We start from the raw sequence: 26815 nt of genomic DNA on the forward strand, positions 1-26815 counted from the left end.
CGTGTTTGGCTGCCACTCACGTTCTCTTCCTGGGATGATGATGTCAGGCTTGCCGTGTCTAAGGTCACATCTCTGTGATATGATTCAAAAGGCTTTCTGTAGACTTTTAAAGCGACTTTAGGAAGTTCAGATATGCTGCTTAAATTGCAAAGTTCATTACCAAAGTCAGGATCCTGAAATTAAATCACAATCTCTCCGTCTATACCAAGTTTGGTTTTCAGGATTAAAAGCAGGTCACCAACAGTCTCAGGCATGCTTTCAATTGTAATACTCCTGATCCCATCTGGGATAAGGATAATACATAGAAGTATGATCAACCTTATTCAAATACAAAAAGACAGATTGAACAGTTAATTGTTGTTTAATGTATGGTGGACGGCCGGTTGCTCAACCCGACCGGGATGCCCAAAGAGAAGAAAGATAGGGGAAAGCAGCTACGGATGGACACTGCCTTCCCCAAGATGCCAGATGGCGATGTCCTTGCAGCATATTTGGAGTTTGGCTTCTCAGCCCTGCTGGATGCAATGGGTGCCACCAGGAGAAGCTGCAGGGGGACTAATTTATTTTCCATGGCACAGAATTACTATTGAATCACAGGGACAGATGTTCTGAAGTAGTTCAGGATTGACAGAAAACGCAACTTCTCTAGCTGACCCGGAAGTGTGGGAAGTCACATGGACGGAAAAACCAAACCACTCACAGGGTCAGACACTATATAAAGGACTGTTGGGGACCCAGCAAGCAAACCAGAGTTGGGCAGTAGAGGACAGATCTAGCTGGACGTGTGGAGGAGAGATTTGTGATGATTCATTGTATTATTATTATTATTGGTTTTGCTTGTTTATGGTGGCGGAGGTGCTTCTTGGCACTGTAACAAGAAGAAAAATAATTAAATGCCTTCTTGGTCATCTTACCCTGTGTTCAGTGTGTCTGTCTGTTGGGCTGAAAGGGGCAAGAGTGACCCAAAGTGTTTTACAACTGGCATATTCTCAGTTTTATCATTTTCCAAGACTTATCCATTAATGGAAGTTACATCACCTCATACACAGTCACCTTTGTTTGCGATGTAATTTTCCCAGCGTCGTACCAACTTTTTAATGGCAAATTACTACTCCTCCCGCCTTCACCATTTCCAATGAAAATATAAAAGTGCAGAAACTTTTTGAACATCCCTTGTAATTGTCAAAGTGAACATTATTAGCACATATTTACAGGTCAAAAGACAGCAGATATGATTTGAGGTAAAGTAAAAATATTTAATGTTCACATAGCAAGCTGCTGAAGAGAAAATACATGACATCATACTTTGAGTTACACTTACCTAATACATTCACTACCTAAGTGAAATGAAACCACCCCACTATATGTCCTCACTAGAGTATGCCACTTTCCGTATAATGCATATGAAATTAGTTACTTTGCATGCTACAGAAGGGAAATATTTTTGTGTACTCTTCTAGTTATCTAATCAGAGGCTTTCTGCTCAGAGTTGTGTTTGGTAAACAAACAATATAATCTTTGCAAATGCAGTTATACACAAGCACAACTTTTGTCAACCCACCATGATTATTTTTTTCCTAGAGTGGGGAGAACTCACTTCTTCACTTCTATCCAATTAATGTAGTACATGACACACCCAAACATCTGTTACTGAAGTTTGCTATGAGAAGCACAACCAAAACTAATCTGAGATTCAAACAAAGGACACAATAAGAAATGAGACAATCAGAGGTACAACAACAGTGGGGAAGATATCAAGAAATGTACAGGAAAGAAGGTTGACCTGTTATGGACACGTGATGAGAACAGACAATGAATCTATGGGCAAAAGAGTGATGGGAATGGAAGTACAAGGGAAGAGAATGTGAGGGAGACCAAAGCAGAGATGGATGGATAAAGTAAAAGAAGAATTGAAAGAAAAGGGCTTGACTGGCGAGGAGGTGCAGGACTGAGCTGTTTGCAGAAGGTTGATCAAGCACATCGACCCCACATAAAAGTGGGAAAATATGAAGGGGAGGAAGAAGAAGAAGAAGGCTTTGGTTATAATTTATGATTTGGATCTGGCTACACTTACCTTTTTATTTTTGGTCATCAAATTCTACTGGATTGTTTCCAGACAACAATTTTTGAAACACAGCCCAGTTTGTTTAACTATTGGTTTTTTCTTTCTTTTGGTTAATATTTTGACTTAGAAAGGCTGCTATCTTATACAGTCAGTAAATATATATTTAAAATTAACTTTAAAATACTACTAATGCTGTATAAAGCCTTAAATAGTCTTGCCCCTTCCTATATTTTGGTATACCTGTCCTCTACATGTTAGATCTTCTTATGGTGATCTTTTAAGCTTGGTTCTTGGAATCATAAGCAGAAGTGGTGAGGCGGTCTTTTGCTGTTATGCACCTAAAATCTGGAATACTTTACCTATAGAAATTTGCAAGGGTAATACTGTGGAGCCTTTTAAACTGCTAAAAACCTATTTGACTTTTTCATAGCTACATTTTCGTTGTGATCCTAGGAGACTACATTGGCATAGAATTATCATATTCTTCTGGGAATTGCAATCTTTACAAATCTTTTTCCAGTTCTTCTGTGGTGGTGATTTGCGCCACTACCACCTGATCAAGGCACCATACAGCCCCCTAAGAATGAAGCAGGTGCCTCAGCTGTCCATGAGACCGACTGTATCGAATCCTCTCATATGAAGCCTCGAAACAAAGATGAATGAACTCAGCACAGTTATGATATTAAGAAGAATACCCAGTGGGGGCTGGGCGGTCTTTTGGCCTTGGTACCCCTGCATATTTTATTTTTTTCTCCAGCTTAATTGAAGTATTTTGTTTATTCTGTCCTCCTGGCCATCTACGCTTATAACCAGACTCATGTTTAGAGACTTACATCATGTTATTGCATATAAAGATGCTACTTTTTCTACTTGAGATTTATCTGTTTTTCAAGATCATAGATTTATTTTGATTTTATCTTTTTTACTTATTCTTTAATGTTATTCCTAATCTTTTCTTTTCTTGTGCCTTTTTCTTTGACATTTTCTGAAACACTTTGAGGTACATTATTTGTATGAAAAAGTGCTATATAAGTAAATGTTGTTGTTGAAAACCATAAATCTAACATGCCTTTGCAGGTAAAGACTTGTCTGCTCAACATACAGCATATCCTCTTCATAACCTACAGTCAAGAGATTGAAGTACACCAATCAAACCGAAAGTCTGTCTGGCCTTCAACATTAAAGGTAGTGCTGCTATGTCTTCCAGCACACAGCATATATGATATAGTCTGAACATAACATGTCTGCATTTATATAATCAAGCCTGAAATTTAATTTGCCATTTTTAATTGCTTCTGCATATTGTCTATACAATGTACACATAAGCGTAAACCTCAGAGTCCTTTTCAGGGTGTTCTTCCTGTAGGATAGTGTCACTCATCTTGCATTTACAGTTAATGTTTTGTTTGACTGCATGTAGCACCTTTCACTTATTTATATTAAACTGCATTTTCCAAGGATTTGCAGTGTTTTGCAATTTTTTTTAATGTTTTAATGACTCCTCTGAATCTGTTGTCATTAGTCTACTAACTATATGCTGCACCATAATCTATGTCAATACAGCGCATCTTCAACCTGAGCCTGGAACGGTGGAGAGTCCCGAGGCTTTGGAAAACATCTTGTATCACCCCAGTCCCAAAGGTATCATGTCCTGGTGAGCTGAATGACTTCCGGCCTGTTGCTCTGACATCACATGTGATGAAGACCATGGAGAGGCTGCTGCTTCACCACCTGAGGCCACAGGTCCGCCCTCCCTCGACCCTCTGCAATTCGCATACCAGGAGAAGGTGGGAGCGGAGGATGCCATCATTTATATGCTACACCGATCCCTCTCCCACCTCGACAGAGGCAGTGGTGCTATAAGTATTATGTTTCTGGACTTCTCTAGCGCCTTCAACACCATCCAACCTCTGCTCCTTAGGGACAAGCTGACTGAGATGGGAGTAGATTCTTACCTGGTGGCATGGATCGTGGACTGTCTTACAGAGAGACCTCAATATGTGCTGTCTCGGGAACTGCAGGTCTGACATTGTGGTCAGCAACACAGGAGCGCCGCAGGGGACTGTACTTTCTCTGGTCCTGTTCAGCCTATATACATCAGACTTCCAATACGATTCGGAGTCCTGCCACGTGCAAAAGTTCGCTGATGACACTGCTATTGTGGGCTGCATCAGGAGTGGGCAGGAAGAGGAGTACAGGAAGCTAATCAAAGACTTTGTTAAATGGTGCGACTCAAACCACTTACACCTGAACACCAGCAAGACCAAGGAACTGGTGGTGGATTTTAGGAAGCCCAGGCCCCTCATGGAACCCGTGATCATCAGAGGTGACTTTGTGCAGAGGGTACAGACCTATAAATACCTGGGAGTGCAGGTGGATGTCAAATTGGACTGGACTGCCAATACTGATGCTCTGTGTCAGAAAGGACAGAGCCGACTATATTTCCTTAGAAGGTTGGCGTCCTTCAACATCTGCAATAAGATGCTGCAGATGTTCTACCAGACGGTTGTGGTGAGTGCCCTCTTCTACGCGGTGGTGTGCTGGGGAGGCAGCATAAAGAAGAAGGACGTCTCACGCCTGGACAAACTTGTTAAGAAGGCAGGCTCTATTGTAGGAATAAAGCTGGACAGTTTAACATCTGTAGCAGAGTGACGGGCATTAAGCAAACTCCTGTCAATCATGAAGAATCCACTGCATCCACTTAACAGTATCATCTCCAGACAAAGGAGTAGCTTCAGTGACAGACTTTTGTCACTGTCTTGCTCCACTGACAGACTGAGGAGATCGTTCCTCCCTTACACTATGCAATTCTTCAGTTCCACCTGGGAGAGTAAATGCTAACATTATTCAAAGTTATAGTCTGTTTTTACATGCATTTTTTATTACTCTTTAATTTAATATTGTTTGGTTTTTTTTCAGTATCAGTATACTGCTGCTGGATTATTTGAATTTCCCCTTGGGATTAATAAAGTATCTATCTATCTATCTATCTATCTATCTATCTATCTATCTATCTATCTATCTAATAATGTGAATTAGGAAAGAAACAGGCCAAGGAAAATTGACAAGGCAAGTGAAGTCTTAGTTTGCTTGCTGACTACTGCTGGACCCATTTTAGGGATATTCCTGAGACCAATTACAGTAGAAAATTGTTAATTTCTACTTTTTAATTGCCCAACATGCATATACATAGTGTAAATATAAGCTTTATTTTAAATTTTAATTTTATGTCACTTAAAATTCTTGTGTGGTAGAGAAAGTCTCATTAGACTCTTGAATTCAACATGACAACTACTGTAAGATTCACCTATTTTATTTCATTTGACATAGAAAAATTACATTTTGTGTAAATGGTCAGTATTTCCTTTGGCACTGTTATGGTACAGCAACAAGAAAAGACCAGAAAGATGCAAGGTCTCAAAGCAGGAGCATAAACTGACCAAGATCTTCACCAGTCTGGCCAGAGATAGGCCTTACCCCAGGCAGCCTGACAATAAACTCAAGAGGCAAACTTTAAGGCCTAATCAAGTCCAAAAATGGGGCAGTCTTTTAACAGTACTCTAAATGTCCCAAATACACAAAAAATACCTTCCAACGGGGAGGAATGCTTAAAAATAACCTCTGGGTTAAAGATAAAAGCGTTAGCCACAAAGAAGCATTATAAATAAATCATTTATTCCAAAATAAGAATCAAAAATAAAAGAAAGTCAAAGAAAAGGCAAAAATAATTTAAAAAGTGATGCCTAAAAAGACAAGGCAATGCAAACAAGTTCAATCCTTTATCCAGAAATCAAAAACTAAAAACAGAAGCAAAACTCCATAAACCAGAATCAATACAATATTAAACTCACAGATATGCACTCCTCAACAGTTAGTGAAGCTCTGCTGGGACCATTTCCACAACCTCAGTGTAAAGGCTGGAGGCGGTCCAACGGTAGTGACAATAAGATAGCCCAGCCTCTTAGTTTTCCACCCAACAAAGCAAGGAACATACTCAAACAACTTAAATACATAAATGCTAAATCATAAATGAATATAGTAACATTAACAAAAATGACATAAAAAGCTATATAACAAATACTATTTCAAAAACAACAGAAAAAGGCAAATATGCTTAAGCCAGGCAATAAACTCTGGCTGAACCATAATAGGCATTTCTAGCAGCCAATAGTCAAAATGAGGTGAAAAGCACTGTTGGCCATCCAGTTTCTGCTCCACGGCAATGCATGGGTTGCAAAAACTGCAAATCTGTGGATTCAAAGAGATGTCACAATCACTCTGTTCTCCAGACCTGGCCCCATGCCTAACCTCTGTGGGATGCACTATGCCAAGGAAGAAGATGTCAAGTCAGCTACAGATGAGTGGTTGCACAAGCAATACAAAATGTTTTTAGAGACATTGAAGAGCACTGTGAACATTAAAAGAAGAACACTTGTGTTCACGGAGATTGTACTGAAATGTTTGGTTTTACTAGTGTCTCTAGAAAGGTGAGGGTGTAAACTTTTGTATACCTTTTAAATATATAATATAGGTAATTTTTATGAAGAAATGAAGATTTAGCTGTGTAAAACACAAAAGAGAGAGAAATAAGTACAGAAAAAATAGTACAAAAATGGGTTTAAATGACAAACATCCAAAAGCCGTATTTGGCTTTGATTAGTTTCACACCAGGAGGATGGGTAAAATAGTTATTACTGGAGGATCTCTGCATTTATAGTCTAATCCAAATTACTCTTGTTAGTAAATTTTTACAGATTACGCAATCATGTCTCAGTAACGATTACAGAGCCTTTCAGCTTCTGTGAAAACTTTGTAAAAAATAACTCTAGGTTACACTAATCCCATGCCAATCGACATGTCAATGTGTGCGAATTGGACTGGAGTAGAATTACAGAAGAACTCCGATAATAATTATTTTAACCCATGCCTGCAGTGGAAAAAAAGAACTGCTGGTACTGTCTCGATGCATGGTCAATAATTCCAGGTACGGACATTCTAGAAAGTTGATTCTGTTCATCTGGACATAGTTTTTTTCCGATACGTTTCATCACTCATCCAAGTGACTTCCTCAGTCTCAGTTGACTGCAGGTTTTTCCAGTCTGTGAAAACGTGTGATCAATGGCCATGAGTACCATGAGTTGGGGAATGGCTGCAATCACCGCATTGTAAGATGGTGAAATATGTACCTTTAGGCCCCCTCCTTGGTTCAGAGATGGTCGTTACTTTTTCACATAAATGGCCTCCTTGACTCCTCGCTCAAACCAGCGTTCCTCCCTGTCCAGGATGTGCATATCTTCATCTATCAGTCTAAACAGACTGCGGAGTCCAGGCCTGACTAGGTAGCTCTTCTGTGTTGTGCCATCCACTTCGCCAGTGGTTGTTTGGTTTCCACCGAAGTATGATTCACAGCAATCCTCTTGGCACTTAACTGCATAAACTATATTACTCTGTCTGTGCCGGGGCACCCAATCCTTGGTGAGCCAATTTTTGCTGTATCATGTGTTGGGGTTTGAAAGCCACTAAGACCTGGGGCCTCATGTATAAACGGTGCATACGCACAAAAATGTTACATACGAACGTTTCCATGCTCAAATTGCGATGTATAAAACCTAAACTTGGCATAAAGCCACGTACATTTCCATGGTAGCTCATACCCTGGCGTACGCAAGTTCTCCGCTCGGTTTTGCAAACTGGCGGCACCCAGCGTCAAAGCAGTGCTACTGTTCCAGTGTGGTTTCCCTTTCTTTTTAAGATCCACATCCCTGACGCGGCTTTATCATATACACTGAAACTAACTGCATATGGTTTATTAGTTTAAGGCATCTGATTGTAATTAACCTGTAACAATATAATAGTCCAGGAAATAGCCATAACTGCTTTAGTGTTGTATCTCTCACTGCACATTCTTTTTCTTCTTTCAGCTGCTCCCGTTAGGTGTTGCCACAGCGGATCATCTTTTTCCATATTACTCTCACTGCACCACTCAGAGTATTTATATCACTGTATCTAAGTAGGGGAATCACAGCTGTAAAGCAGCTGACTAGAAAGTGAATTATCGGTATACAGCATCTAGCACACGCTGCCTCAGCCATGCTGCCTATTGTACTGCTCTCATACGACAAACGCTTCAAAGCCTTTCCTGTACTGACCTCACGGTTCAGAAACAGTTTCATCCCAAGAACTATAAATGCAATCAATCAGTCCATCAATTGCTCCTTGTAGAACGCTTTGCACTTATAAGTACAATTACCTCACTGTAAACATGCACTACAGATATAATGTTGCGCAACCTGAGCCACTTTATAAAGCGCGTGTTTGCATATGTTGACGATATCATTTTTAAGATGAGATGCTGCAAAATATGTTTATTATATTATAAAGATAACACTTTAACTTCATTTAAATAAACTATATTAGCCAACCCGCGGCGTACCATACGCCGCATAATCAGGCTGTTTTTTTAATGATTTTTAAGCACAGGGAGAAAAATTAACATTTGAAAAATCGGTAATGTAATAAATCAGCAAGAAAAGCAACATTGTAACAATGCACGGAACGAACCAACACACAATTGTCCGTGCGGCGCTCAGGCGTGGAGGGTGGAACGGGAGGAGAGGAGAAGGACGTCCACTCCGCGCCCTCCATCATGAAATCTGTTGATTTCTCGTCCAGTATGCACTGCCTGCTCATGTGCCCACCTCCCAACTCGTCACTCGAGTCGTTGTCGTCTTTGCACAGTCCAGATGCACCTGTAGACTTTTCATTGCCCTGTGCGGTTTTGGCTGCCTTTCTATATACTGTATAATCAACCAAGAAACCCGACCACGGTAGTAGCGAGGTGGGAGGGGGGGGTGTGTACAAAGTGCAGGAGCATCTAAGAAGACGCATGTTTGTCGAGGATGCAAATTGCTGTCTGTTGCGTGTAAAACAGTTTGCTATGGTGCACACGGTCATGCGTCGTAACTGAAAACTCGGTTTTTAAAGACTGTTTACTTCATTGTGTATACGACTGTAGGTGAATGAAAAGATGTAACTCTGGAGAGGGCAACATACAATACAGCGTTTTATACGCTGCATACAGCGATTCACATTCGCGACAAATTATTTTACACTCTGCATACAGCGATTCACATCCGCAACAAATATGAATATTCTTAGATGGTGCTTTCGCGTCCACCCACGCTCTCGAAGCACGTACACTGCCTGGTCATGTGCCCACTCGCTAGAGCAACTAACAGAGACCCGCCCACCAACTGTAAGACCATGGGATACCCCTCGCAAACTGCTCTACACACTGCATACAGCGATTCACATCCGCAACATGATTTTTCTTATATGGTCCTGTCGCGTCCACCCTCGCACTAGAAGCATACACACTGCCTGGTCATGTGCCCGCTCGCAGGAGCAACTGACAGAGACCCGGCCACCAAGTCTAAGACCATGGGAAACTCCTCAGAAACTGTTTTACATGCTGCATACAATGATTCACATCCGCGACTAACAAACAGTTTTACACGCCGCATACAGTGATTTACATCCGTGACAAACATGCCTCTTCTTTAGATAGTCCTGCCGCATCGTGTGGTGCCTCTGTGTGTCAGGCACAGAGAAGGTCAGCTGCTGAGAGAGTGTCTTGACTGTTGTAGGGCCTGCATTGGTGAAGCAGGTGAGACGGTAATGAAACAGAGGCACAGGGCGTATTGGTTTTTAAAGACTGCTTCCTTCATTGTGTTTTAACCTCAGTTTTAAAGGATTGTTTTAAGGATCCCATGGGATACCCCTCGCAAACTGTTTTCCACGCTGCATATAGCGATTCACTTCCGCGAGAAACATGCGTCTATGAACAGTCAACGTGGCTCAGAGCTGCATGTGGACTCTACGACAGACGAACATAAATGACGCTGTTTTTCCTGTGTCGTCGCGTCCGAGTTGGTGGGTGTGGTTCTGCGAGTTGTCGTCGTATCCAATGGTCTTATAGTTGGTGGGCGTGGCTCCTTCCTGCGTGTGCCATAGGCGTCTTACTTGTCGGCGGCTTAGTGAATCCACGCCCCTTCCAGCGTGCTTTCCTGGGTGTCTTGCCTTAGTGAATTATATATATAGATTGTTAATAATTAAACATGTGAGGACACGGTGCCACAGCACTAGCGAGGATCTGGCGCTCCATTCACGGATTGTTACTGCCTTGCGCTGTATTCTTGCCGGTGCTGATGCGACACTGGAAGGATAGATGGATAGAATAATTAAACACGTACTATAAAGATATTTCAATGTTCCTTAAAAGTTTTGAAGAATCTGTATTCTAAGCTTACAGATGGTTTCACATCTATTACTGAGATGATTGTGTGGTGATTGGGTACTTGGAGAAAGAAAAGGAAGGACAGGAATTGGAGGTTAGTACGTTTGAAAGAGACAGTACTGCTGCATTAAATTATTTCATTGAAGGTCGCGCATGGCGCAGCAAGCATCTTGTGTGAGACATGAACAATCACTGCGTCATTGTGTTCACATGTTTAATAACATTCTTTAACTCCTATCATCATGAAATGATACCACATATACATCTCAGTATCTTAATTATTCAGAGAGCTGTAATATTACAAATGTAATGGATTCTGTATCCTGTCGGAGAAAGAGAAAGCCCGGAAGCACATAATGATTCACACACAAGATCAAATTCAAAACAAAGCATTTAATGTGCTACTTTAGTTATGATGGGATTTAACAAACTAGTAAATTAAACAATTTTAAGATGAAGTTTATGATGTCCTAGTTTAATGACAAAATAAACTACGTAATTAAAGTGGAAATTTCGGGGTTAAAGTTGACATTTCGTGCTTTTTTCCCCACTGTGTGCCTTTTTATTTCTCTGTACCCTAATAAGCTTTCATATGACATTCAGATGGTCGGCTACAACTTGCCTTACCTTTTGATGTGTGACAACTTCTTTTTTATTTCGGGTACTGTGCGACTTTGTGAACTTGAGCTTTCAATGTCAAACTAATCCCATCCTCTTAGTGCATAAAATGATGGATGTCCTCTTGTATTAATGACTTTGCCCAACTTCTTGGTGTAAAGCTAATCCTGTCCAAATAGGCCTTAAGTTTCACCAAACAGACAAATCTTTTTCTCATTCTCTCTGTCTCCCACACCTTGGAGGACCTGGCCTCCTACTAGTCCTGCATTTTGTCTCAACACATGCCACTGACTCCAGGGACACTCCCATAGAACTCCTGCTAGTGGTCTTTGGTGTCTTTATCCAACTGAACCCTTTGATAGCCTTAAAGTAACAGGTCTTTAAGAATGCCACCATACTAACTGGTCTTTTCAAGAGACTGTTTTGTAACCATGTGCCCTGTAGTAATGAGGAAATCCAACTTTGGGTTCATTGTCTGGTCTTCTAGTAGGACGTCAGGCATCTCTTCCAGCAATTTGTTGCCTGCTCCCTGGTGTCCTGGCAAAGCATTGTATGCCTCTGTCAGAGTTGACACTCTCTTCACTTTTCTTATTGAACAAGCAGCCATTCAGTGTGTACCACCCTGTAGCGAGGACTGTGCTCACACTCTGGCATATGCAGGGACTCTCCTGCTACTGTTAATTTAGCTCTTTCTCTTTGATTTAGAACCCCAGTGGGGTGTAGCTTTCCCCTGGCTATTCTAGGAGTTGGCACCTCTCATGACCCAATAGATCTCTGTTATTGTTGTTATACAGACCTGCACCCTAACTTGATGCAGATGAAATTAGTTTTTTATACACTGCTAATGAAAGTAGTTTTATAGGCTGCAGCCTTCTGTACTAACCCACAAGATTTGACCAAAACGGGTAAGGAAACAGACAGGCTTTTTAATCACATTGGGCAGAGATGCTTATTGGATCAAAGCTGCATCAATGAGCACCTCTGCTAATACAAATGTGTGAGATCAGCCATTGGCACACTAGTGGTTCTCAAGTGATTGATTAATGTAATGCAGACACTAACAATATGTTAAGCTTTACCATATGGTTTTTGTTTCAACATTCAGTAATTACAGTTTTATATCTGGCGGGACCGTTGACTGCCTGTGGCAGGGACAGATACGTATTATATTTGAAGTGTGGGGGTGGGAGTGGGGGTTCACTATTTCTTTAATGTGTGCACTCCTGCATTTAATTCACTCAAGTAAAATACACATTTCAGATGTTTAGGAAATGTAAGAAGAGTATAGCATCGTGTCTTGCTCAGAGGGGAAAAAGAAAAGCATCAACATCAAAGGAAAGTGGTCCGAAAAAAATGACTGTCATAAGGCTGAAATGACAGAAAATAAGCATTTCGGTATTTTAGCAACAACATGTTTTAATCAAATTCAGGGGTTTGGGAAAGCATTGGGTACAAGACAGAAATCAGCCCTGGACTGCAAGGGTACAAGTCGATCACAAGTCCCACACATGTACACAGTCACACAGATTTAATTTGAGTCTACAACTAATCCAATCTGCATGTCTTTGGGGATGGATGAAGTAATTAGAGTGCTAAGAAAACCTGCAGAGACTCAGGGATATTAATCAAACTTTACACATACGCTGTTTGGCATTAAAATTGCAAAACTGGGAAAAGCACGTCATAATGATAAAAATCTTGCATGGTGGCTAGGTAATGGTAGGGTGTGAAAATGATCTTAAGCATAGCACTTATGAAAAAGAAGTCTGCAAGTTACACCTGGTCTTTCCCACAGTGGGTTTGAAGGGGACCTGCAACGGGAACCTCATTGAGTGATTGCTGGCAGTTAATGCACTCCTAGGGACGAGACATGCTCCGGCGAAGAGAATGGCAGCCACATAATTGTGGGAATGCAGGAGAGTAGAGTTTCCTTCAGGGACATTGGCGCTGTTGTTGGACAAAATGTAAGCACACTGACAAGAGTACAGCATCAGACTTAATGAACTGAGGAGTCTGAAACACCCCATGTGCATGTAAATGGATGGACAGACATATTGTGCACATGGGAATGATGGATCTAACAGCCACATCACAAATCCTAACCAAGGAGTTGGGGTCTGCTATCCGTCACCGGGTGTTTGCAGCAATGTTGACACCATTTACAACATCAGGGCTCACTGTCCTTTGCTCTTGAAATATCCTTAACCCTGGCCCACAGACATCTGTGACTGCAATGTTGCCAAGAGCGCTGCCAGTGGCAGGATGACTGGCATCGAATTGTGTTTTGGGATGACCCCCAGTTCAATTCACTAAACTGTGATGGATATGGGTCTATATATGGAGGCACAGTGGTGAAAGGCTTCTAGTGGCATGCATTTTGAAGCACCATATGGGCCCAGCACCAGGTGTTATGATGTGGGGTTCCAATAGGTTCCTCTCCTGTTCCTGCCTCAGTAGTAGCTCTGTGGCTAAACCAGTTTAAATCCCATTACTGCCTTAAGGCATCCTACTCCATTGGGCCCTTGAGCAAAACCTTCAACCTGAAAATTACTCCAGGGACGTTGTACAGTGGCTGATCCTGCACTCTGAACCCCCAAAGGTCATGTGAAAAGACAATTTTCCATTGGGGATTAACAAAGTACAGTATATTAGAAAAAAATTGCTGCTGCCTTGAGCAGAAGGTGAAACATAACAGAGGTGTTATAGACTGAGGTGGTACTCTATCTGCCGCAGTTCACTGGTGCCGTATTCCAACAGGACAATTCTCGACCACATGTAACAAAAAACATCCTACGGTTCCTGCATGGTCACCATGTACCATCTCTTCCCTGGTCGACACACGTTCACCTGGTTTGTCCCCCAGTGAGCACGACTGGGACATGGTCTAAATGATGACTACCAGCAGTTACCACAAACAGTCTTCTGGCATGTATAAAGGCTGCATGGCATGTCATTCCACAAAAGCGTATCCAATATCTCTACCTGTCCATGCCAGACCATGTACAAGTGGTTATTTCCACTTGTGGTAGATACGCCAAGTAGGATTATTATGCTTTATGCATGCGTGACAGAACTATACTTCAAACCATATACTCATCCCATCATAAGCAATCTGATATCACAATTGCTTTGATATCTCATCCGTCTTTTTGGTTCTTTAATGGTCAGCAGCACAACAACCAGATTCAAGGTTTGAAAACAGGATATTAAATTTGTAATGTGTGGAGTAAAAATAACTCAGTGACACAATAGTTAGGGCCTACCTCACAAATTCAGTGACATGGATAAAAATCCTGACCATGTCACTATGGAAGTTGTGCATTTTCCCATGTCCATGTGTTCTTATCCATGCACTCCAGGTTTCTTCCCACATCACCACAATATGCACTATATAACTTTTATTCAATTATGTTTACACAGGAAAATATGAAATGAAAGAGCTAACATCAACAGTTGTAGGGTTTATAAGTTTACTATTAATACAAATAGTATACCAAGTAAAGAATATTATACAAAAATTAATTGAATTTAAACTAAAAGCTGAAAACTTAAAAAACAAAGAATAATCTTTGGATACATTCCTTCCATTTCCCAAAGATGTTCTTGTCAGGTTAACAGATGACACTAAATTGGCCCTGTTTGGGTGGTACATGAGTGGACCCTGTGATGCACTGGCAGCCACTGTAGGGTTGGCTCTTGCCTGGCGCCCGATGCTGCTGAGACAGACGCTCACAACCCTGAACTGAATGAAGTGGTTTGGAGGATGTTACATCACTTCCAACCATTTCAAAGGATCGGCCTAGCCATATGGACCATGCTTATGTAAACATACTTTAAGCTCCTCAAAGGTTTTTCTCTCAGTGGTGCTTTTTGTTAAAAAAAAGCCACAAGGCACTGGAGAGAAAAGAATTCCTTGAGCGGTTTATGTGAGACTTTAGGGCGACTATCCTCCCTGATTTACTGATATTAAATGCTGCATATAATGAGTGGCTGTCATCAGCTGAGATGATTCCCAGTGTCTTCATCAGCGCCTTGTATCACATGCTCACCATCTCTAATAATTTTGGGTGCTTGACTGGTAACCTGCCAAAAATTTTATAAAATTTAAATTTGTCAGGCCACTTAGTCAGGACTTGGAGCTTAAACTGTTGACAGACTGGATCACAGTATGATAAAAAGACTGCAGGAGATCACTGTCCACATTGAAGCAGTCTGAGTTTGCAGTAAAGAAATGTGCGATGATTTAATTCATAATAGATATTTTTTGAATAAATATTTTAACTTAGATTATTATCAAGTTGGATTCCTACATATTTATGTTCAGTGACTGTTTACAGCAAGGCTGATGGACTGATATAGTGCTGTGTGCTGCTTCTGCCTCGCAAATCCAATATCCTGGGTTCACATCCCATGCCCAGTAATTGTCTGTTGCATGCTTTCCTTGTGCCTGCATGGGTTTTCTTCCAGGCACTAAAGCTTTCCTTCCACAGTACTGAAGATGTGAAGGTAATGTGTGTGTATAAGTGAGCCTGTGATGGACTGATAACTCGTGTGGCAGGGATTGGCCCAGGCCCACTACAGCCCTGAAGATCTTATGGTAATGTAATGGTAGGCTTTTATCCTTCCACCACTGTGTTAAACAATCAATTTAATTTAATTTAACCCTTACCTGATATTTATTTGATAACTGTAGCATCATCTATGTTCTTCCTAATGAATCAATAATTATATTTCAATCTCATATCACTCTTATACAGAGTAAATAGCAAGGGAGACAATGCATAACCTTACCTTTGATAAGTGTTACGAACTTCAAAGATCTCCCAAGTACGTTTTTTTTTTTATCTTTTATTGAATTTATTAAAAACATGTAACGTTCCATACAATCAAGTCATCTGAGAAAAACTTTAAAGGTAGTAAAGAGGGAAAGGAGTCCTTCTCCCCAATATACATGCTTATTCTAAAATATTATTGATTAGATCCCGACAGGTTTTTAAAAAGTTTTGAACAGATCCTCTAAGTAAGAATTTGATTTTATCCAATTTCAGATAGTATATAACATCAGTTACAAACTGACTTAACAGAGGTGGGCTAGAATTCTTCCAGTTGAGCCTACGTGCCAATAGTGAAGTAAAGACAAATACAGTTTGTTTGCCCTTCTCCACTTTAAGCCCATCTGGGAGTCCTCCAAACACACCTGTTAGGAGGGATTGTGATACCAGGGCTGTCTGATAGGCATTTAAAGGTTTTGGTCCAGAATGAAAACATGTGGCTTAGTGAAGCTGGAGCTCGATTGTAACGTTCGCAGGTTGGATCTTGCCATAGGAAACTACATACTGTATTTAAAAGAAAATCTGTAATCTCTGAGGGAAAGTCAATAATCATCAGCACTTTTGTGATAGTTTTGTTAGGACTGGTCTTAACAAACATTCCCTACACACATGTGGAAATATAGTATGTCTGTGGTCACAGTGGTAAAGTTTTGATATTGATCAGTCAGAAGGTGTCATGGGGGAAGTCAGAGTATTAACGAATCAATTGAGAAGTTCAAAAATGGCCGAACAAGTACTGGGAACGAAGAAGGAGTGGGACACCTATCCATATCCCCTACCTTCGACAACAATGCAAATGTCTGTACCATTGATTCTGTTGAACCAGTAAGGATTTTGGCCCCTGGAGCACCTTATAAAAATTGGATCACTGGTTGCTGCTCTTCTTTGGTGGAAGCACAGAGCAGAGCAACCTTGTTTACCACTAGAAAACAACAATAAAAAAACTGACTGATCAAGGTCAAAACTTGAGCCTTTTGACCACAAACACGCACAATTTTTCCACATGTGCACAAGGTAAGTCATATAGCCAATCCAAAAAAAAATTATTATAAAGGTGCACATAATTATTGACTTACTATTGTAATATATCTATTAACATTTATATCATTCTACTAGGTGCGATGTTGGTCTAGAAACTTAAATATAAGTACAGAAGCATCCACTATTTAATATTAATTTAAAAGTCTACAATACCAACGACATCACTCATAGCACACTCACACAAAATCATCACTTTCGACATTTCAAGGCATTTGTCTAGTAAAAATAAAATGCATGTTTTTATTCCAACAAATGGCATATACAACTGACACTATAACCTAATAAAGGAAATGACAGGAAATTAAAAAGGCAGATAGTGAATCTACTAATCTGATTGAAGCCCATTGGTTGTGACACAGGGGAAAGTACCTGGTGGTCTGACCACAGAGTCTCAAATTTGGATCCTTGTAGGTCAGCATGGTATCTTTATAGCTGTTGATGAAGTTTATTATTTATTTACACGATTTATTCTTACTCTTATTATTTGCATCAAAGAGCGTAGATCATCCATCCATTATCCAACCTGCTATATCCTAACTACAGGGTCACGGGGATCTGCTGGTGCCAATCCCAGCCAATACAGGGCACAAGGCAGGAAACAAACCCTGGGCAGTGCGCCAGCTCACCGCAGTGAGGGTAGATAAGGAAACATTTAATGGATTCAAATTAGATTAGTACTCCTTATATTGCTCTTTTTTATTTCTCTTTTCAAGGTTTAAATCTTTCTTTATTAAGTTAAAGTGTGGGATTGCACAAAGGCGCACAGTGGCGGAAGTAAAAAACAACTTGTCAGATATCAAAGTCACCGTGAAAAGGCGAGTCGTAGGCCACCGTCTGAGTGTCATATGAAAGCTTATTAGGGTACAGCGAAAAAAAAAAGGCACACATTGGGGAAAAAGCACAAAATGTCAACTTCAATCTCGAAATTTCCACTTTAATCGTGTAGTTTATTTTGTCATTAAAGTAGAACATCATAAACTTCATCTTAAAATCGTTTAATTAACCAGTTTCTCAAATCACATCGTAATTAAAGTATAGCACGTTAAATGCTTTGTTTTGAATGTGATCTTCTATGTGCTCTATGTGTGTGAATCACTACTTGCTTCTTAAACCGGCTCTCTTCCTCCAACTGGACACAGAATCCATTACAGTCGTGATATTACAGCTCTCTGAATAACTAAAATACTGAGATGTATACGTGATATCATTTTCATGATGATAGGAGTTAAAGCACATTATTAAACATGGTTTCACGGCGCAGTAATTGTGTGCGACCTTCAATGAAATTATTTATTGCAGCAGTACTCAGGGGCGGCTCTAGGCTTGTGGCGGCCCTGAGCAGAGAAAGAATCGGTGGCTACTTCGCCCGCCAATGTCAATATGGTATCTTATGCACTGTGGATGGCCACGTCCGTTGCGGACACTGCAAAGCCGCCTCGTGCGCATGACACAAGCATTTAACTTTTGCCAAAATTTGTTGCTGCGTTTTTAGCTTTGTTGTTATTTTCTCTTTCTGTTTTATATTCAATATATCTGGCATGGCCGCCCCTGCAGTCCTTGCTTTTCTTTCTCCAAGTAACCGATTGCCACACAATCAGCTCAGTAATAAAAGTTAAGCCATCTGTAAGCTTAGAGCGCTGATTCTTCAAAACGTTTAAGGATTGAAATATCTTCGTATTGCATGTTTAATTATTCTATCCTTTACGACAGTCCCAGTGAAGAATAGATTATTTAAATGAAGTTAAAGTTTTATCTGTATAATATAATAAACATATTTTTCTGCATTTCATCTTTAAAATGATATCGTCATCATATGTAAATACGCGCTTTATAAAGTGGCTCAGGTTGTGTAATATTATAACTGTATCACACGTTTACAGTGAGGTGATTGTACAAATAAGTACAAACAGTTCCAAAGGAGCACTTGATGGCTGATTGAGTGCATTTATAGTTCTTGGGATGAAACTGTTTCTGAACCGCAATGTCCGTACAGGAAAGGCTTTGAAACGTTTTGCCGTGGCTGAGGCAGCGTGTGCTTGATACTATACACCGATAATTCTCATTCCAATCGGCTGCTGCTGTGATTCCCAACTCAGATACAGTGATATAAATTCTCTGAGTGGTGCAGTGAGAGTAATATAGAAAAAGATGATCCGCTGTGGCAACTCCTAACCGGAGCAGCTAAAAGAAGAAGAAGAAGTGAGAGTAAGAACACTAAAGCAGTTATGGTATTTGGAATACTATGGCTATTCCCTGGACCATTATATTGTTACAAGTTAATTATAATCAGATGCATTACACTAATAAACAGTATGTGGTTAATTTCAGTGCTTTGACACTGGGTGCCGACAGTCTGCAAAACCGAGCGGATAACTTGCGTACGAAAAGGTATGAGGTACCGTGGATAAGTGCGTGGCTTTACGCCAAGTGTAGGTTTTATACATCGCGATTTGAACGTGGAAAAGTTCTTACGCAACATTTCTGTGCATACGCACCATTTATACATGAGGTCCCAGGTGTCCATGTGCCAAAAATCGCCAAGGTGGAAGCGCTCGATGAAACTATAGGGTGTCCACATGCTGAAATCATCAAGCGAGAACCCCTCACCACTCAAGTCACTGTACATATTAAAAGGCAGGGTGTCTCCATGCTGCACTTTTTAAAGTATGTTCATCTCTCTGCTATGGGGCTCTCTATTCATTAAGCCATCCTGGGGCCTGTGGGTGTCTTTATCCGACCATGGGGCGCATCACAAATATTAATACTGAATATTTCCAGTGGAGTCTATTAGTCAAATAGGCAAAATCATCTTATATTATGTAGATTTATTAATTAAGGTAGGTGGCTGTATAGTATTAAGAACTGATAAAAAGAAATGGTGCCATTTAATAGGAACCGGTGTTGTAAAGAAAACTGCAGATATTCTGTAGGATGGTCCACTACACTCCTCTCTGTACAGTAAACAAGTTGAAATGGTTTTAATTTGTGATGTTGTGATTGTCATTTAGATTGATTGTCTTTCCTATATTGGTCTTGTCAGAGTAACTGAGCACTGCGATGGACTGAGATTCCACCCAGGATGTGGTTCTTGAAGCTGGTATGAAGTTCTCTTCTATTTCTACTACTCATCATCAGCACAGGTAACATCTATGTGGAGTTTTCACATTGTCCCCTTATCTTCATGACATTTCCTTTCACATCTCATACATGTATGTCAGGTTAACTGAGAATTCTGTACTAGTTGTGTATGACTGAGTGTGGATGTGTGGAACAGGTTGTATGTTGTCCCTGTGTCCACTCAGTTATTGACTAGGTCTTTACATATCCCTCCATATCCAAAAGATGTCAGGTTCATTGTTGACTCTAAACTGGCCCTATACATGTGTATATGGGATATCAGTTTCCTTATGGTTGACTGGCATCCCATCCATGGTTGATTTCTACAGTATTTTCTCATTGTAGAAAGAGAACAGGCATCCCTGCTGGGAGGCCTGAACAAACAGATAGATGGGTTAGCCATTTGGAAAAGGAAATAACTTTGTGCCCAGCTGGATGAATGTGTGGCGTGAACCAGTGGAAGCCGGGATTTTGGAGCAATTCCACCCCTAATACAGCAGGTGGCAGTGGTCCTCGTGTGGCAGACCAGTTGGAACACCTGCAGGGGTGCTTGGGATTTGGAGTTCAAAAGTGCAACCCTATCAAGGTCTCTGAGTACCAGTAAAAGGGGATGTTGAGGGTTGACATCCCTACTTTCTATATGGATCAGATTTGCTTCCAGCAAGACACAGTGTGGCACTGGGAGCATTCCTGGGTCCGGTTTGAAAAGAAGCCCGCCCCCTCACATCAGGGAGTCAGAATGGGAAGGCAGTGAGCAACACTCACTAGAGGATGAAAGGAGGAAGAACTTGTTTGATTTGTTTTGTACTGTGCTCAATTCACTGATCTTTACACGAGTGAATGTTTAAAAAAGACTAGGGAAAATAAACAACTTTTATTTTATCCTGAAATCATGTTGGGCATTACTGTGTCTGTGATTTGGGGCTCAGTGGTGCCCCCTAATAGTTACAGTGTGTTTTAGGGGTTAGAACTAATGCCTTACTGCTCAATTGACCTGAGATCAATCCTAAGTCTAGTCACTGTATGTAGCAGTATGCATTTTTTCTTCAGGTCCTCCTACTTATTGACTTTTCTTTAATTTTCTTTTATGTAATGTAATATGTCTCAGATTAGTGGCTCTAATTTAGGACGTGTATGACTGAATACCCCAGTTGTACCACTGCCTAATGTTGCCCTTATAGGCTCTGCTACTCATGAAGGTTTCACAGAATAAGTAAGTCTATAAACCTAATGGATAAATAGTGTTTGTGCTCCTAAGACTCGGTTAGATTTTTCGGTTAATGTTTCAAGCTGCCAAACTTTAGTAAAAGCTGCATGCGTCATTCGGCTTCCAAATACAGATCTACAAACTACCATGGTGCTGAAAGAGTTAAACCCATGAGCAGTTTACTTTCCACTCTCTTTCCATATGTGGATACTGCATGCCTGGCCAGCACAAGAGGGCAGAGATGTAAGAATGTGCAGGAATCACAGGCCGATTTGTACTATGCGCCGGGCTCCCTGATGGCCCTCTCTGCAGGATCCTGAATACAGTAGCTTTAATTCAGAGACAATCTTTGAATAAATAGGTTTAATCCCCCTATGCCAGAGCCGCAGTTAATGATTTTGACCTTCTGGCACAGATTCCTTGATGCAAAATTAAGACTAGTCAAATTCCTCCGTGAAATACTATCCCGAGCAGGTAAATTATGTTTCATAAACAGGTCGTGATTGATTTTGGCTTATAGTCTTGTAGTTTGCAACAAGCTAACAAAGTCTCCATTGTAATCCCTTTTGGAAAGAAACCTCGGCAGCCAAAACCAACATGATGGTTTTCTTTTTCTTCATTTTCTTTCTTTTTCTTTAAGTTTGTCACAGCTTAAAATGAATTAAGACTCCACAGGGACCTGAGTTCAGGCTCTGGCCTTGGTCGCAAGTTAAGATGAGTTAGGTGCTTGTACTTCACTGCAGATGTCAGTCTCGGTATAAACCAGACATGCACATACACATAGTTAAATCTATTTATTGTTTTGGAGCTTAAAAATGAATTACTTTATATTAAACTAAAAGTCTAAATCTTTTTCTTGTAAAATTTTGCTATCATGTGGTTGTAGAAAGGTTTAATTTAGAAACTATTATTTCATAAAAAGCATGCATGTACTGAATATACATGATGAGAATGTTTTACAGGTTTTGTGTTGAGGAAACAAGAAGCAGGGTGGGATTATTGGAACCACCATTTTGTCCATTAAGAATGCATAAGTAGGAGTCAGAAGAAGACATGTAACATCATTACTGTTCTGCCTCTTGCTCCAGCCAATAAAAAGCACCTACAACAAGACATTGGGCATCATTTGATGGACAACCTCAGCAGAGGAAGCACAGTAGCAAATTAATTGCTAACACTATTGCTTTAGCAGCTAAACAGGTTTTTCCCAGCTGGGACCACAACAATTGCATCCTTTTTTATCATATATACAGATATGGAAGCCCAGACAAACATCTAGGCCCCAGAAGATGGATTTTAATACCTCAAAGTATGTCCTCTGTTTACCACAGGTATGAGTCAGAAGCCTCATGTATAAATGGTGTGTTCAGCACAAAAATATTTCCATGCTCGCATCATGATGTATAAAAACTGAACTTGCCGTAAAGCCATGCACATTCTCACACCAGATCAAACCATTGCGTGCACAAGTTTTCGGCTTGGTTTTGTAAACTGGCCGCACCCAGCATCAAAGCAGTGCTACTGTTTTTGTGTAGTTTCCCTTTATTTATCAAATCCACTGAAATTAACCACATATTGTTTATTACTTTGAGGCTTCTGATTGTAATCAGCCTGTAACAACATAATGGTCCACGGAATGGCCAAACTATTCCAAATACCATAGCTGCTTTAGTGTTGTTACTACAGTACACCACTAAAAGTATTTTAACCACTGCATCTGAGTGTGGAATCACAGCTCTACAGCAGCTGATCGGAAAGAGGATTATTGGGAAACAGCGTCTAGCACACGCTGCCTCAGCCATGCGCACAGTCTATCTGAACATCGCCCATACGGCAACCACTTCAGAGCCTTTTCTGCGCAAACCTCGTGGTTCAGAAACAGTTTCATTCCAACTGCTCCAAACGCACTCAATCAGTCCATCAAGTGCTCCCGGTAGAACTGTTTGTACTTATAAGTACAATTATCTCATTGAAAACTTGTTGTAATTATTGCACAACCTAAGCCACTTTATGAACAAATTTAACTATCTGCACTATATGTACATACTTTCATATTGTATATTTTTAATTGTTTTTTATCCTATTATTATTATTACTGTTATTTTATCATTTTATAGGAAAATACGTTTATGGAGAATTTGCATATTGAATCTCATTGCACCATACAATAACAATAAAGGAATTCAATTCAATTAAATTCAATAGAAGAAAGAACATATTTACATATGATGATGACTCTCTTCAATTTAGAATTTCAAGCGCTATCTTCTTGGAGCTCTTGATATTTTTAAGATGAAATGCAGTAAAGTATGTATGTTACATTATACAGATACATTTTTAACTTCATTTAAATAATGTATATTGTTAATAAATAAACATATGAGGGCGCGGTGGCTCAGCAGTAGCGATGAGCTGACTTTCAGTTCAGGGATTGTTCCTGCCTCTCGCTATTTACTTGCTGAGACTGGCATGACCCTGAATGGATAGATGGATGGAATAATTAAACATGTATAATGAAGATATTTCAATGTTCATTAAAAGTTTTAAAGAATCAGCATTCTAAACTTACAGATGGCTTCACATAGATTACTTGGAGAAAGAAAAGGAAGGACAGGAATAGGGTGTTTGTTTAAACTGCTGCAATAAATTATTTAATCAAGGGTCATGCACAGCACAGCAAGCATCTTGAAGGAGGCAGGAACAATCTCTGGACTAGGTTCTAGCTCGTCACTACCACTGCACCGCCGTGCCCCCATGTTTAATACATGCTTTAATTCCTATCATCACGAAAATTATATCAAGTATACATTTTAATGTTTAAATTGTTCAGAGAGTGGTAATATCATGAATGCAATGTACAGTATTCTGTGTCCTGTATGCATAAGAGAAAGCTTGTTTAAGAAGCATGTAGTGATTAACACACATAGCGTACATAGAAAAACACATAAAATTCGAAGCATTTAACATGTCACTTTAATTATGATGGGTGAGAAACTCTAGTAAATTAAACATTGATTTTAAGATTAAGCATAAAACGTTCTACTTTAATGACAAAATAAACTACTAGATTGAAGTGGACATTTGACCTGTTTTTTTACTGTATCCCTATTTTTTTTTTCTTTTCTCTGTCCCCTAATACGCTGGGATTCTTTTTTTCACATGCTTTTTCCATTGTCTTTTAACCAAACACTGAATGGAAAGGGTTATTTATACTGATTTGCATATTAAAATAAGTGAAATTCTGGGAGGAGTCAGTTTGGGGTGTTAGGCTTGTGCACAAGGGCTACTTTTCTTGCTGACCGGTATTTATTTAACGGAAGTTTATGAAAGTTGGCTTACGCACAGTTTTGTGCATCTGAATTTTTTTTGTGCGTACGCACATTTACACTTTTGCCGTACCCAATGTTTTAGTGTGAATTCTACGCACAGCGTTATGCATGAGGCCCCAGGTATCTGCTGGAAGTGACCACACTCAGAAGGGTTAAAGATCCATCTACAACAAGGACCTGCCACATACTGCAAGAATCCCCAGGACTAACTCTTCTGGTCACATGACCAGAAAAACAAGAAAAGCAGTTTATTGGAGAGAGTGATTCAGACCACAAAAATATTCTGTCACTTATTCCTTGAGATGTTTTGACCATTAGTTTACTGAATCAGTACACAGCTAACACATTATCCCAAACACCTTAACACCAGAATGCCTTTCAAAACACACATTACAACATTTTTTTTCATCTTAAACATACTTTAAAATTAATATGGTTTCTAAGCATGGAGAAAACTGAGAAATCAATTAATATATCTATGTCTAGGAGGAGTGTTCTTCTTCATAGGCTGTTAAAATGTTCTTAAATGCAGCATTTGGTAAATAAAACTACAACCACATAACTTCTGTTCATAAGTGTTTATACTAGCTTCCTGTTAAGCTTAGAGATAATTTCTATATCCTTCTTACATTACAACATATTCTCGTAGACGAGAACAGGCTATTAAGCCCAACAAAGTTCTATACACTTAATTCCTGCAAAATAACATCAGATCGAGTTTTAAGAATCCCTAAATTCCTACTGTCTACTACACTTCCTGGTAGGTTATTCCATGTGTTTTATTTTCTCTACTGTATGTGAGGAAAAGATTCGTAATGTTTGTATGAAATTAACCCTTAACAAGTTTCCAACTGTGTCCTTCTGTTCTTGTCGAACTCATTTTAAAGTAACAGTCTTGATCCACTGTACTAATTCCCATCATAATTACAAAACCACTTCAATCAGGTCATATCTTAATCTCTGTTTGCTTAAGATAAAAAACTTCATCTCCTTTAATCTTTCTTTAGCTCATCCTCTGTAGTGCTGCTGTCAGCCTAGTACCTCTTATCTGGTCTTTCTCTAGAGCTGCTATGTATATATTGTAAAATGGAAACCAAACCTGCACGCAGTATTCCAGGTGTGGCCTCACTAGTGCATTATAATTTAAACATAGACTTCTTTGATTTGTACTCTGTTCATAATGCTATATAACCTAACATTCTTTTAGCCTTCTAAATGGCTTACATATAATGCCTTAAATGACCAAGACCTTGTTTACGTATTTGAACTTATCATTACTTACAAACCAGAGCATGCATCAAGGTCTCAAAATAGTGGCCTATTAAAGATTCAAAGGATTAATAAAATAGCAGTGGTAGGTCAAGCTTTTAATTACAGTGTCCTAAGGTGTGGAATGATCTGCCTACTTATATAGAAAATGCAACTTCAGTCTCAGTTTTTATGTCCAGTTTGAAGACTTACTACTTTAGTCTAGTATACCCTGACTAGAGCTGGTGATCATCTGCTTGTTAGTGAATAAATATAAGTAATTCAATATTTATAAACAATTACTAACCCTTCTCTATTCTGTTTCTCTTTTCAGTGTCCTGTTGTGGCACTTGATGCCACTGATCTACTGTACATCCAAAGAGTTTCCTCCATTGCGGGGGTTGTGTCCCAGAACCCCCCGCGAAAGGTGAAAATCCGCAAAGTAAAAACCATATGTTTATATGGTTATTTTTATATATATTACGCCCTTATAAACTCTCCCACACTCTTGTAAACATTTCCCGCATAGTTATACAGCATAAACCCATTGTATTCTCTTAGATATTAAGTAAGATTCGTTGAAATTATGTATGTAAACACACTGTTTTATATACAGCAAAACCTAAATATTATTTTAAAGATATCGAGCGTCTCTGATATCACATATGTTACAGCCATTACGATAGACAGGCCACTAGCAATAAATACGTACAATGCAAGAAAAATTGTATACAGTAAAATGTGTGTACAGTGACATTAAATGTACGTACATGTACTAAGTACTGTACGTAGAAAATTAATTATGGTTACTCACCAACAATGACATGACGACTTGTCCAATAACGATGAGTTTAGTTTTACTGCACAACAAAGGAGAGTGTTACAGCTTTTCTAAAGGAGCCTCTTCAGGTGACTGTGTAGCACCGCCGTTGTTCTTCTTCTAGCAGTCTTCAATCCAAATGCCTAAAGCAGATTCCATCCGGATTACCTCCTTATTACGTCCATTTACAACTCGTTTTGCACCCTGGTTAAAGGACACTGCAGCTGTAGATCTTATATTCT

The sequence above is a fragment of the Polypterus senegalus genome, chromosome 4, assembly GCF_016835505.1.
Source record: "Polypterus senegalus isolate Bchr_013 chromosome 4, ASM1683550v1, whole genome shotgun sequence".
NCBI classification, from domain to species: Eukaryota; Metazoa; Chordata; class Cladistia; order Polypteriformes; family Polypteridae; genus Polypterus; species Polypterus senegalus.